General features: G+C 36.6%; 1 protein-coding gene across 12 annotated transcripts in view; it reads right to left on the bottom strand.

The window, feature by feature from the left end:
* The window catches only part of LOC132160902 (forkhead box protein P1-B), a 184,307-nt gene that overhangs the window by 150,766 nt on the left and 20,450 nt on the right, over positions 1-13,091 (bottom strand). Inside the window, exon 1 of one of the 12 annotated variants that reach the window (XM_059570639.1) lies at positions 1,212-1,241. The exons of the other annotated variants lie outside the window; for them this stretch is intronic. The gene's annotated coding sequence lies outside the window, so the exon portion shown is untranslated. Of the gene's footprint in view, positions 1-1,211; positions 1,242-13,091 lie in introns of those variants that run through there. 12 annotated transcript variants of the gene reach the window in all.

Raw genomic sequence — 13,091 nt, 5'->3', positions numbered from 1 at the left:
CCTAATGAGAATCCTTGCGCGCTCTAGACCTTGCTGAGATAGCCATAATGCATGGCTCCTCTTTTTTAATAAAATAATTGTTACAGTTATTAAAGATGAATCTCATCAGAGGCAGGATGACAAAATAATTCATTACCAAACGCATGGCTTTAAATAGCTGCAAATTAAATTTCCCACAGAAAATATGCCTGTAGATGAATGAGATCATTATTTCATAAATATTGGATTCAGTGTGCCCTTGGAAGACAAAAAACACATCCGAACATCCATTTTAACAGTTCACTGCGAAATGCAGTTAATAAATGATTCTAAAAACACAAATAATTCTTACCACATATGTTAATTTGACAAAGAAAAAAGACAGCCTTGTGGATCGAGTTTAAAGGTCCGGGTCGGAATGAACCACGGCTTGATAATGCGTTGCTTAATACGGATACCACCAACATATAATTACTCCGATTATTTAGAGTTCCTGCTGTTTACTAAAGATGCAGAAACTTCCCAGCAAGCACTTGGCATCTCCTGTCCTCTCTCACACACAAACACACTCACACACAGCAGGATGTAAAGAGGAAAGCTTTATTAAGATCCTGCAGCCATAAAAGAGCAGGGTGACTAACCGGCTACATTAGCGTCTAAAAGCCAAAGTTATTTAAACCCAATAAAACACTAATACATTGTTTGAGTGGAAGTTACAGTGAAGTTATCTTCACCTTAATAACATCACGGCCAGCCTGATGTTGTTTAGATCAATAAAGCCCATTACAAGAACAGGCCTCAACATAGATAACAGGGCTCAAGCACAGTGATTTAACACTCTATGGCATCTCAAAGAAGAAAGGAACCTTCTATTAAATAAAGAGGCCAATGGAAGGCCAATCATAAGGCATGGTAATCTGATAAGAGGCGACTGTGAGTGTTTTTAATGCGTGCTGCATTTGAGTACACTTGGATGGTGGTTTGTGGCAACCGTGTAGATGGTGAAGTGACATGTGAGGTGACATCTGTTAAGATCACGACCCTTCTTGGCCCCACCAAACCTACTCTCTGTCACATACTCTCTTTCTAAGCTTGAACTACGTACCTCATCATTATTTTTAGACAGACACTTAGTGATGAGTTTGCAAAAATACAGATTTAGAAGAAATTAGAATGCTCCTATTAAAGAGAAAGTTCATCCAAATATAAAAAATCTGTCATCTTTTACTCACCCTCGTGTCATTCCAGACCCGAGCGACTTTCTGTCTTCTGTGGAACATAAAAGAAGAAATTTTGAGAAGTGTTTCAAGTGATATTTTTTGTCCAATTTTCTTTCCAATCAATAGTAATGGTTTATATATATATATATATATAATGGTTTATATATTATATATATATATATACACATTTGAGTGAACTATCCCTTTAATGTTGGAGATGTATATATGGGGTTGCTATTTAAAAAAACTGAATATAGTTAAACTTGCTGTGTAATTATTAATAAAATTAGTAAATACACAACAACATTAATTTAAAAAACAAAATGTACATATATCTAAATATAGTTTTACAATACAGACAAGAGTCTTTATTGTATACTAGAAAGTTGAGTAGAAGTTTTTTCTCAAATTTTAAACACATTCGCTCATAGCCATTTCAGAACACTGAGTTAAGTCAACTTTGGTTTCAAACAATAGCTTGGGTTTGGGGGCAGGACTACCCATTTGGCTGACCAATAGAAGATGAGGGGGAGTGGTCTGCCAATCTGTTTGGAAATAATCATTGTTTTGCCTCAAAGTTCACAAATAAAGAAGGTAATGGTAAAATAAAGTTGATTTTTTACACATTATAAGATACATTTGACAGAAATAAAATATTTTAAGAATCTAGAAAGTCACATTATTATTATTTTTTTATGAGATAAAGTCACAACAGGGACACAAAGTTACAATGACATGAAAAAGTCAGTTTTTCTCTCTAAGGCAAAAAAAAAAAAAAGCTTTTATATGATTCAACTAAAATCAGCTGTAAATTAAAAAAAATAATAATAATAATTAAGGAGACAAAATGAGCTGATATCAATTCAAAGATGTGTCAATATGTGGCGTGAAAGGATTTCTCATAGTTATACTGTATGTGGGTGTTTGCTATTTGCACGAGAGCCTATTTTCTGTGCTAGTCCACCAGGTGATGCTCTGACATCTTACCGTAACGTCTGACTGCTGATGTGATGCCATTATAACACTCAATACACACAGATACACAAAAAACCAAATAAATTCCTTTGCACAACACACATAATATCTCTCATTCAGACTTGGTGCAGTGATGAGAGATAACGTTATCAACGCAGGAATGACAAAACAATGACATAACATTCACCTTGCACAATATTAAATTGCAAACAATCCTGGGCAGAACAACCTGTTTGCACAAAGAAAACCAAATGAATCTACATTTTTTTGTTGTTTACCCAATTTAGTTTCTCAAGCTTGACTCCAGACAGCCTTTCAGAAAGCTGTTTCAGTCTGGTCAACAGACAGGAAGTGATGAAAAGAATAAATGGTTTTGAAAGGGAGAGCGAGAGAATGCGTGTGTATGTAAGGGTTCATAACAGTGTGTTGTTTCTGGTGCGAGGTAAAAACACAGGCCTGAGGATCAGGTCTGACAGATGAAACCACAGGAAAGACTGCTGTGATGTTACCTCTCACACCACACGCTCAGTGATAAGAAGAAAGAAAAAAGGAAAAAAAGATCTGTAACAGTTGAAAAGTCCCTTCATGGGGGTTTCACTGCTGTGTGTTTCAGAAGAAGGGGCCCTTCGGCACACAGCGCAAACAATAAACATGCGGCATGATCTCGGTGTAAGGTCTACCCTCGGTGTAAGGTGATTTTGTCAAATCTCAACATCACACATCTCGTTTTTTGCTTGATGACATCTAACATACTGTATCTAATGTACTTGTAAAATAAAAACTAAAAACATTAGCACATTAAACATTAAATGCTATCTAGTTAGCAAATTAAACGCTAGCTAAATAAAATCCTCCACGGATGTTTTTTCATTGTTATTTTTATCATTATTTTTAGACTGAGCTTTGTTTTGATGTACCTGGGTTAATTTCAAAGAGCAAAACAACATCCTGTTAAATTACCTGCTAAAACTGGCAGAATTCTACATTATAAATACAATGTTTCTAGTATTACAGAATGGCATATTGGTGGCTGTATAAAACTATATGATTGTTAAAATAATCCATCTGAACTACTAAAATCTGCTTTTTACTGTAAAACTGACTAATAACCACTATAATAATAGGTGGTAACACAGAAAGCCACATGATGAATCAGAGTTCACTGCATGTGGCCCATCCATAAAAATGGCAATACATTCACACTGTCATTTACACACAGGTGTGAGTTTTGAAATGTTCCGTTCACACAGCAACTTATAGTTGTATTTGGAATACTGTCTGTATGAACATGCAACAGGAGTCAAGCACATTTTCTTTACCAGTAACCATGGCAACAGTGACTGAAGTAATATCAAAGATGGCGACGTCCATAAAACTGAAAAAAGTCTTATCACTTACAGACACAACAAGAGTCCAGCTGAGCCACTAGTTCATCCACCAAACCTTCATTAAATGACAGCAGCTTTTATTTGGGTGGAGAGCGGAGCATCTGAGTCACACGCAGAACACAAAACTGACAGGAGCGGCTCCGTAGGAGAAAAACTGAATCTGAATCTAAAACTTTCTGATGATACAGCTCACTTCTCCGTCACTGTAAGTTACCGAAACCACAAATTAAAACATACAGCATACTTTAGACACACGTTTGTGCCGCAGAACAGCTTTCTCGCAATGTATGATGTGACAGAGTTGTCCAGTCGTGTTCCATTCACACAGCACGTGCTTTCCGAGAATGTGGTTGTGAGTCCTGAAAATGTACAGGTGTGAGTTCGGTTACAGAATGCGGTTGTCACACCCGTAAATAACCATACTGTATGTAAAAGTAACCGTATTAAAGGGTTAGTTCACCCCAATATGAAAATTCTGTCAATAATTGCTCACCCTCATGTCGTTCCGCACCCTTAAGACCTTTGTTCATCTTCGGAACACAAATTAAGATATTTTTGATGACAGGATGCGGTCAGATTTCCTTCCATTGACTGCCTTTGTAACCACCACTTTGACAATTCAAAAACTTCATAAAGAGATCGGAAAACTAATCCATATGAATCAAACGGTTTAGTTCAAATTTTCAGATTTAATTTGGGCTTTTACTCAAATGTAAACAATGATCAGTGGACAGAAGCAGCAGCTCAACTGAACCTGAATAACGCACAAGAACTAACCTCTTCCGGAAGATTTTATAGGCCTTATTTAGATGGTGCATAGAGTCATACACACAAAGACAAAACACCATAAGGGTAACACAACACTAAAAAATGCAATAAACGTTAACTAAATCAGATAAAATGTTAAATTAAAATGATTAAATGTACATTAATAAGAAAAACGGCAGAAACCAAAATCTTGGTTGTTTATGTATTTTTTTTTTTTTTACCATAAATCATATGGTAAATACAATTTTTTCACTTTTATAAAGCCTAAATTTAGGTACATTAAATGTTAAACCCTTAATAGTTTTTCACCCCACATACGGTAAGGTAACTTTACGGTCATATTTTAGTCTTTTTCTGTAAAAATTACTCATTTCTGAAAGTTAGCAAACCTGAGCAGAATGACGTTGGCTAAAATGATTTATTCTATTCATCGCAAAAATGTACACATTCTGATTTTTTTTTTATAGCAAAGGCCCAAATATATATTTACGGATGATGATTCATTTCAGAACTAGTTCAAATGATATCTTAGTTTAAAACCATTCAGATGAGCATCGACTTCATCTGGATGCTTGCAACTGAAATTTTTCCCTGCGTTTTTCTTCTTTTGTTATTCCGTTAGCAAAATGTGACCCCACTAAAAGCCACAAAATGTCAGGGCATTCTGAGATTGGTGCCATGTCTCTGCGTTGTGGTATGACTTGGCTGTCCACATATTGATTTACCCAACCCGAATTACCTTTCTGGCGTCCCGGGGGACGACCAAAAATCTCTGCGCAAATTTGCTCAGCCACTCTGCGTGCAGAGGAAGAGTTTGTAACTTGAGAAGGAGCGGGTCCAAATGGATGCCTGTGAAGGTGACGATAGCGAGTAATATCTCCGCAGAGATGATCATCTTTGACAGAGTAATATTACTGGACGATAAATATTCAGCGCTGAGAAGGCGAAAAAAAAGAAAGAGAGGGGAAAGCTGCCGCCAGCTGAGTACGAAAGCATAAATAAGGTCTTTTACCTTCGTCAGTTATCCGTCTTTTGACACACAAGCTGAGCATACTGTAATTAACACGGAAGGAGATAATGGGGTCTCTACCCGCTGATCAATCTGCCACATAGATCATCCATCTCTTTTACAATGCCACGTTAACATTATTTTTAAAAAAGAGGGAGAAAAAAAAATCCACAGCAGATATAAGCCTTTTTTAATAGCTACTGTAGCTTGATACGGCTTATGGGTCTATTGACATGCCTGTTTACACCATGTTCACAAAAGAGAAGCTCTTTTCTGCATATAGCACATAAATACATACATCAATGCAGAATGGTGTGGCCACAAGACTGTATTGACTGACTTATCTGTTAGATAATGGACTCAAAAACAGAGGCGTGAATTGTGTTTACAAAAGAAGAAACTAAAGAGCCACAAGACTGCTACGACTCTACTCAGGAAGCATAAGCTGTAGTGTTTTGTGTGTGTGGGTGGGTGTACGTTTGTGTGTATTTCTGTAACCCAACAGGGAGACAAACAGTCCTGTTGTTTGTTTGTATTTCTCAGCTCTGCACATGTTTGTCAGGTCTAGATCCACTTTCACAGATTTACTGCTCCTGTCCCCTCTGGCCTAGTGTACACTAGTGTTTTCAGAGACTACTTTAATGGACAGACTCCTGTTCCTGCTCTTCAGGGGACAGGCATGAACACGTCAGCTACATGAAGCTCTAGTGGAGCCATAGCATAGCGGTTAGTGCGCTTGTTCTCACACATTGGGGCAATGTACGTTTGAGCCTTGCTGATGCTTGCTGTTGCCCCTTTTTCGTTGGGCACTTCCTAGTGAACCTTTCAAAATTAAATGTCAAAAATGAACATGTAATGATACCGGATTAAAATGCCATTATTTATTAAATTATATTTTAATTACATAAACCATTTATATTTTATTAAATAAAATAACACCACCTTTTAAAATTTGCGAATGATTTTTATTTAATTTTTTTTAAAGAACTCTCTAAAAAAGTATAATTAAATGTATAGCAATATTGTAAAGTATTATTATGATTTAAAATACAATTTTGATTTTAATATATTTGAAAATATACTTTACTCCTGCGACAGCAAAACTGAATTTTCAGCACTCATTTCTCTTGTCTTCAGTGTCGCATGACCCATCAGAAATCATTCAACTATACTGATTTTTTAATATGTAAAACAGTTTGAAATATATTTTTATAATAATACAAAAGTCTTAACTTCACTTTTGATCAATTTAATGCATCCTTGCTGAATAAAGTTATTCATTCATATATATATATATATATATATATATATATATATACACACAAACTGTGAATACAGTATGACCAGTTTTTACCGATGCACCGATGCAAACCGCTTCTCTTAATGTATCATTCAGAAATACTTACAAAGTTACTGGTTGAATCAGTCTGACAAATCCTTCACTTTATGAACTCACTAAACCAGTCAGAGCATTTCTGAATCAAATCTGATACAGTAACTGAACTTGTTTAAACTTAAACCATACTGACTGGTTTCATTGTATAGTTAAGATCCAGATGAGTATTTAAGGATACACATTTGCAACTAAGTAATTTTTTTTTTTTTTTATATATATGCACATACACTAAAGTTCAGGGTCAGTGATATTTTTTAAAGAAACTGATGCTTTTATTTAGCAAGGACACATAAAATTGTTTTTAAAAAGACAGTAAAGACATTTATAATCTTACAAATATTTCTATTTCAAATAAATGCTGTTCTTTTACATTTTCTATACATCAAAGGACCCCCCCAAAAAACTATTTAAAACGTAAGAAAATATGAAACAATTATTGTCAAACTGTAATGATATATTTTGTTTTTTAATTTTAGTCAAACAAATTCCAAATTTTTGAATAAGAGACTTCTTTTAAAATCATAAAATGTTAATAACCATACATTTTTAAATTTCAGAACTATGAAAGGATGGAAAACACTATTCTGTAGATGTAAATGTCAAATTAGCGGTTACATCAAACACAGAACATCATCCACTGCACGCAAACAGAATGTTGTTTAACAAGGACAAATCATAACACCTTGAATCAAAGTAGCATATCTCCATACTAAAGCTTTCATCATTACCCATAGTCTGCTCTCTCAGCTCAAACTTCTCAGCATTCGTCATTAGCACAAGGCTAAACGGTCAGTGAGCCACTTCCCCTATTTAGACAAGCGATCCGTGAATAAAAAGTAGATCCAATGTCTCATTGCGTTTTTAGGCCTCATTAAGGCCATTAACCTTATATTATTAGATGGAGGATGTTAATGTCAAAGTCACACATACATATACACATATACACGCTTATACACACACACATACATACATACATACACACACACACACACATATATATATATATATATAACAGTTACACTCACTATTCACATTTTTAAGAACAAACACATATATCTGACATGTAAAATAATGTTAAAATTGGTGTCCTAAACAGAAATATGACATGAAGAAGCTTTTAGGGGGAAAAAAGGTCTATTTGATTTACATCAGCCTTTTGATAAATTTTATGGTTTGTAAATTACAAACACCTCAAATGACTAAGGGCGGTATATGTTAATCGCTGATTCAACGCTATACAGCAGCGGTAGGATGTTTGATTCTGCTTGTGGGACTGCATTTGGTTCACTGCGGTGATGAGAGAGGTAAAGGGCCTCAAAAAACACAACACATGACCTTTCTGCATATCTCAGACAATTACACACCTCCCACAATCACACACCCTCGACTGTCCTTCCCCTCCGCTCTCTTTCCCAGTGACCTGTGCTGACCTGCTCTCATCTCTCTGCGCCTAGACAGGAAACAGCGTTGAGGGTGTGCTAGTGGGTCCAGCCCAAAATCCAGACCAGCTCCACAATACAGGCCACCACCCCGAGCTCCAGCCTGCCCCCTATCAGATCGAAGCAGGGGGGCACATCCTGTGTGAAACCGCATCCTTAACTAGCATCATCACACTGTAAATAAATACTTTCTCTTTTATTTGCTCTCTCTCTCTCTCCCTCTCTCTCTCTCTCTCTCTCTCTCTCTCTCTCTCTACTTCCGTCAAATGTCACAGCCTGTGCCTCCAATCACCTTAGAGTCCAAACAGGAAAGTCAAAAGAGAGGAGAGAGATAGGAGATACGTGCTGTAATTTGCTGCTCTCTGCAAGTTGCTCTGCTGTTTCCTACACACACACTGGGCCAGCTGCCTGGGACTCCATCCTGGACTTGTGTTCCTTTCCTGATCGCAGTTACGACATCAGCCCATCGCCGGCCAGACACCCAGCGAAACAGGAAGTTAGGAAGCTAGGTGTAACTGAAAGCTTTTGTGAAAGCGGAAAAGGGACAGTGAATAAGACTGAATAAACTCCACTAAAGTAGGTCTGTATTGCGTTATAATACAGACCTAATCTAAACACACCCAAGGAAAGAAAAGTCACAAATGATTTCTCATTTGTGAGGTTAAAATGAGAGCAAATAAAGATGCTCAAACCTTAAGGGGGTTTTCACAGTAATGCCATAGAAGAACTGGTATTGGTCCCCCAAATCCTTTCAGCAAATAGTAAGCAGAACCATTTTTTTAATGTGAAGAACATTTAATGATCTAATCCTTTTCCTGTTAAAAAAATAGAATATAGAATGGAGAAGTTCCATGGTTGTTAAAGATTTTTCATGGAAAAGATGCCAAAAAAGTTAAATTAAGTTCTCAATATGTTTTAAGTCTCCTGAGATATTCAAGACTACCTTCTGAACAATTTCATTTTCCATGAAATTATTGTTAATCTACAAAAAAAAAAAAAAAACAAATCTATGAAAATGCGAGGCTAATTAAATGACTCAGCGCTGACCTTTTCTAAGAAATGACACATATTTAAAAATGAAACATAAGCAGATTTGTTTATCAATCATCTGAAGTCTTACTAAAATGAAAAGTGAAATTAAATGATAAAGTGTAATATGACAGAATGGGAAACAAACTTGCTGTAAAAACAAGGGCGCACAAAAGCATTCATAAAAACAGCCCCGGGAAAGGTGGACATATCCAGCAGTGAGACCCCCTGCATTAGCCTGTGGTGTGTGTTACACAGAGGCAATTTAGACAGGATACTGATCTAATGAACTTTTAAGAGTGTGTGTGCTGTGAAGTTGTGAAGTGGGCCGTATGTTGAGCCACTGCTAAATGAGTGTTGAGTTTCAGTCTCCCGGTCAGAGGGCTGCAGGCCCAATCTAAATGCATGCATGTGTGTCAGGCCCTGTGGATGGCAGTCATTGAGCAGATGCTTGGAAAAAGGAAAACATCACACAGTACTTGAATTTCCATGCCTGTTGGGGTGGTCTCGACCTATGTGCGAATCTGCTAGGCTGTTGTTAATTGCACAGCCACAAATAAGCAACTGGCCAAAACATGATTCAATCTACTCTCAATTCACTAAACAGCATTTTTCTGCCCAACTGACTGATAGGCAATGGTATAATTACAATAATTTGCTTCATCTATCTGTCAGACCAGTCCCAGAGGATAATTTTATTGCTCAAGGGTTGATCTTTTTTAGCTCAGGAGTTATGCTTCAATCAAAGTTCAACTTCAAAGTTTCAAATTTTCCTCTTAGAATGAAAATAGACACAATTTGTCATCATACATTAAGTGTAGAAAGCTAATACATGAATGTTAATAGAATGGAGCAGATACTTAGTTTAGGGAGGGTTTTATGAGATGGGTTTTTAAGCTCATATTGAAATCTCTGACTTTTTATTGCAAACGTTGGTATGTTAACAAATCTGGGCAAAGTTTAAGACACTATTTGGAAACTCTAGAACAGTGGTTCTCAAACAGGGGACAGGGCCTCAAATGTATAAATGACTTCACACCTAAATGCTTAAAACATAAAAAAGTAATATAAATGGATGTAAAAAAATATATATTTTAAATTTTTTACATACTTCACTCTGAATAAATATTATTTTTATTGGAAAAACTCACAAAATAAATTTTATGTTAATAAAAAGTTTGAAAACAAGCATTAATGTCATAATTGCAGAATGAAATAGGAGAAGAAATATATTGTCTGATTCGGGGTGCCTAATATTGTGTAAATATTGTGTCAAAAAGTTTAAGAACCAATGCTATAGAAGAGAATCTGTACATGTGAGACTTCTGGGGTGTTTATTCAGAGAAAAGCCTGACAATCAGGAGTCAAACGACCCTTTCCATTTCAATCGCAATAAAAAAAAGAGAAAGATGTTACAGAGATCTCATTTGCGAGTTCTTCTTCCTATATGTTGAAATTGGCTTCTGATGAGCATCAAGGTCCAATTTAACATTTTTCTCTATCACTTTACAATCAGCTGAACAAGGAACATCATCGTCAGCAAAGTGAGATGTTAATCACTGAAGGTGAGAATAGATGGAGATGTCTTAGACTAGTCCAACTCGAGTGCAGGGGTATGCTGACCAAAGGTTATTACCCACAAAAGTTGATGAGGAAATGATTACATCCGTTTTATTGTTGCTTCAAATTAACGTTCAACTCAGAAAAAAAAAACAGTTGGGTGACCTCTTTATTTTGTGAGCTGTTATTTATGCCTCCCCACATATACATGGATATGCATATAATTTTGTTAAGTGACCTTTCAGAGATACAAAGGGTGCAATAACACATATAAAACGTCACACTGTAAAAAGACTTGAGTGACCCTAGCGGCATTTACTGTCACTTCTTTTTGATCATTTGTTGTATTCCTCATTTTTAAGTCACTTTGGCTAAAAGTGTCTGCTAAATGAATAAATGTTAAATGTATGTAAGAGTAAAGCTTCTGAACACAAAATTTCTGATAAAATATGGTCCAAGTCAAAAGAGCCCACCACCAAGTCACAATGAAAGTCTATGAGATATCTTTTCAGCCATTTTATAGTCTGGCAGACCATAAAATCTTCTCTTCAAAAACTGCACTTTTTTTGTGAAGGATTCAGTCTTTTGAATCACAATCGGTTTATCTAGTTCTCAGAACTGATCTAAAAGACTTTGCTCGTTCAGTTCTCAAACTCAACGTAATTAGATTAACACTCACTGCACAGGAAGTTTTTTTAGTGACGTATATTTTGGCCTGTTCCTCACATAAACCTATCGTATGAATTCAAAAGGCTTGAATTCAAGTGCATGAGTCATAAGGACCATGTTTTTGATACTTTCACCTTTCTTTGCAACCTTTTTGAAACTCGAAAGTGTCAGCCCCCATGTGAATTATTTGCATGGAAAAGAACTAGTACAATGAAGAAACAAAACCATACTGCTTTGGAATGACATAAAGACGAGTAAATTATGACCGAATTTTCATTTTTGCATGAACTATTTCTTTAAACATGATAATGTATGGAGGAATGGTCCTGGAGCACAACCGGTGGGCAAACGCACCATCAGCAGTTGTGCAAGTCAAATAAGGAAGAGAGGAAGATATATAGAGAGAAAAAGAGACCCCTAAGTGCTTCTCTTTGGCTGGCAGTAGCACACAACAATGATTCATCCTCCACTTCACATTGTATCAGAGCAGGCAGAAGGTCCCCTGCCATGACGGGCTGCAAAATAACAACTGTCACCTTCAGCACAACTCATTAAAGCAATTTAATGTTGCCGCCTTCCAACATAATTTTTATAATTGATATTTAATTCTCCTACAATATTTTTTTTTTTAAAGAGGGGGTTAATTGGCATTTGTGGTAATTAATTGCCAGGCGGAGAAATGTTTATGTGGAGAAGTTAAAAACAAAAAGTGGCACGGAGAGCAGAATAAAGGGGCAACGTGCTGAGATGGTCTCATCATCATGGCCTTCCCTCCTGCGGATGAAAGGAAAGCAGAGGGATGGAGGGATGGAAAGAGCAGCTTCACTTCGCAGTCGGGGATTTAATTGCGCAAGGATTCCATTACCTCGGCACAAATGTCACGTTTGCTTCTGATCGGGGGGAAAGGCGTGGACTGGCACTGTGCCAGATCTATGGCACAGAAAAGTGTTCTGCCTGTTGCAAATACACAAGCACGCTCACGCAAAGCTGCAAAGTGATGACAGGAAGACTAGTCAATGTCTGCTACACATAAGTGTGAAGGGACAGTGACACTAAAATGGGTCAAAGGCAAATGGGCAGAAGTATCAACCATTGGGTAAAGAGAACAAACCCAACCCAGATAAAAAAAGATCTTAAGCAAGTTTGGGGTTTCAGGATGAGTGTTCTCGTAGACAAGAAAAAGCAGATCTCTTTGCCGTCTAGGAGAAAAACAATTGAAAAAGTGTCAGATATACAGAGATCTTGCTTCTGTCTTCTCTGACATTTCTTACAAAAAAATAATTTATCTAGCATGTCTGAAGTACAAAAGAGATCGCAATGTTTCAAAGTAGCCAGATATTAAATTCTCACGAGGTTAAAGGCTGTGCAAATGGGGACTAAAAATCTCCAGAGAAAAAAAAAGACCCTAAATAGCCTCTAGAGTTTCAGGAATAGAGCTCAACAATGCCTCAAACTGCACTCAGATTTGCTGGATATGATTTGTTTCACAGGTAATCATTTAAGGAGATCAAACAGAGACTCTGTTGACGTCTACAGTTTCAGAAAATCTCAACAAGGTCTCAGTATGAATTCAGGACATTTCTTAGCAAATTCTACCAAAACACATTACTACGTGTAAACACCAGCTTTATTTCTATCATATTTCTGCTAGGGAATTTT

This window comes from Carassius carassius, chromosome 17 (genome assembly GCF_963082965.1).
Source record: "Carassius carassius chromosome 17, fCarCar2.1, whole genome shotgun sequence".
In the NCBI taxonomy this organism is placed as follows: domain Eukaryota; kingdom Metazoa; phylum Chordata; class Actinopteri; order Cypriniformes; family Cyprinidae; genus Carassius; species Carassius carassius.
This window is presented reverse-complemented; position numbering and strand designations above follow the sequence as displayed.